Here is a 2196-nt window from a genome sequence, read left to right as displayed (position 1 = left end):
GATTTTTCTTCCGCTGTTTTTGATTCTGTTTCCAAATTTTTCGTTTATTTTGTGACTCCACATGATCATGAACCTAAGAAAACATGAAAAACAAAAATAAAATTAGATAAATAAACATTTGGTTGCCTCCCAACAAGCGCTTCTTTAATGTCAATAGCTTGACAGTGGGCTCTCATGGAGCCTCACAGATGTGCAGAGCTTTGTTGAGACCTCCCAACACCAAACTTAGAGTTTGGATATGGAGGTTTGACACCAAAATTAGAGTTCGGTTGTGGCCTCCCAACACCAAACTTAGAGTTTGACTGTGGGGCTTTGGTTGACTCTACTTTGAGAGAAGCTTTTTCTGCTTCCTCTCCATGGATGCAGAGAGAGATCCTTGAGTTGTAAACACAAGGTTGTCCTTATTTAATTGAAGGATCAATTCTCCTCTGTCCACATCAATCACAGCTCTTGCTGTGGCTAGGAAAGGTCTTCCTAGGATGATGGATTCATCCTCTTCCTTTCCAGTATCCAGGACTATGAAATCAGCAGGGATGTAAAGGCCTTCAACCTTTACTAACACGTCCTCTACTTGTCCATAAGCCTGTTTTCTTGAATTGTCTGCCATCTCTAATGAGATTTTAGCAGCTTGAACCCCATAGATTCCTAGTTTCTCTATTACAGAGAGGGGCATGAGGTTTATTCCTGAACCAAGGTCACACAGAGCCTTAAAGATCATGGTGCCTATGGTACAAGGTATTATGAACTTTCCAGGATCCTGTCTCTTCTGAGGCAATGTCAGTTGATCCAGATCACTTAGTTCATTGGTGAACAAGGGAAGTTCATCTTCCCAAGTTTCAATACCAAATAATTTGGCATTTAGCTTCATGATTGCACCAAAGAACTTGGCAGCTTGCTCTTCAATAACATCCTCATTCTCTTAAGAAGAGGAATATTCATCAGAGCTCATGAATGGCATAAGGAGGTTCAATGGAATCTCTATGGTCTCTAGATGAGTCTCAGATTCCTTAGGTTCCTCAGAGGGAAGCTCCTTATTGATCACTGGACGTCCCAGGAGGTCTTCCTCCTTGGGATTCACATCCTTCTCCTCTCTTGTGGGTTCGGCCATGGTAATTAATTCAATGGCCTTGCACTTTCCTTTTGGATTCTCTTCTGTATTGCTTGGGAGAGTACTAGGAGGGATTTTAGTGATCCTTTTACTCAGCTGGCCCACTTGTGCTTCCAAATTTCTAATGGAAGACCTTGTTTCATTCATGAAACTCACAGTGACCTTAGATAGATCAGAGACTAAATTTGCTAAGCTAGATGGATTCTGCTCAGAATTCTCTGTCTGTTGCTGAGTGGATGATGGAAAAGGCTTGCTATTGCTAAACCTGTTTCTTCCACCATTATTAAAGCCTTGTTGAGGCTTTTGATCCTTCTATGAGAGATTTGGGTGATTTCTCCATGATGGATTGTAGGTGTTTCCATATGGTTCACCCATGTATTTTAACTCTGCTATTGCAGGGTTCTCAGGATCATAAGCTTCTTCCTCAGAAGATGCCTCTTGAGTACTGTTGGATGCAGCTTGCATTCCATTCAGACTCTGAGAAATCATATTGACTTGCTGAGTCAATATTTTATTCTGAGCCAATATGGTATTCAGAGTATCAATTTCAAGAACTCCCTTCTTCATAGGCGTCCCATTACTCACAGGATTCCTCTCAGAAGTGTACATAAACTGGTTATTAGCAACCATGTCAATGAGTTCTTGAGCTTCTGCAGGCATTTTCTTTAGGTGAATGGATCCACCTGCAGAAGTATCCAATGACATCTTTGATAGCTCAGATAAACCATCATAGAATATATCCAGGATGGTCCATTCTGAAAGCATGTCAGAAGGACACTTTTTGGTCAGCTGCTTGTATCTTTCCCAAGCTTCATAGAGGGATTCACCTTCTTTCTGTCTGAAGGTTTGAACATCAGCTCTAAGCTTGCTCAGCTTTTGAGGAGGAAAGAACTTGGCTAAGAAAGCCGTGACCAGCTTATCCCAAGAGTTCAGGCTGTCTTTGGGTTGAGAGTCCAACCATATTCTAGCTCTGTCTCTTACAGCAAAAGGGAAAAGCATGAGCCTGTAGACTTCAGAATCTACTCCATTAGTCTTAACAGTATCACAGATCTGCAAGAATTCAGTTAAGAACTGAAAAGGATCTTCAG

At 41.4% G+C, this 2196-nt stretch overlaps 1 non-coding gene across 1 annotated transcript; it reads left to right on the top strand.

Annotated features, from left to right (window-relative positions):
• Positions 1 to 1867: 1867 nt before the first annotated feature.
• Positions 1868 to 1975, top strand: LOC148572226 (small nucleolar RNA R71). Its single transcript, XR_015908381.1, has one exon. It is a non-coding gene; the product is annotated as a small nucleolar RNA R71 (small nucleolar RNA).
• Positions 1976 to 2196: the final 221 nt, after the last annotated feature.

The sequence above is a fragment of the Arachis ipaensis genome, chromosome B3 (genome assembly GCF_059453495.1).
Source record: "Arachis ipaensis isolate K30076 ecotype BB chromosome B3, ASM5945349v1, whole genome shotgun sequence".
NCBI classification, from domain to species: domain Eukaryota; kingdom Viridiplantae; phylum Streptophyta; class Magnoliopsida; order Fabales; family Fabaceae; genus Arachis; species Arachis ipaensis.
This window is presented reverse-complemented; position numbering and strand designations above follow the sequence as displayed.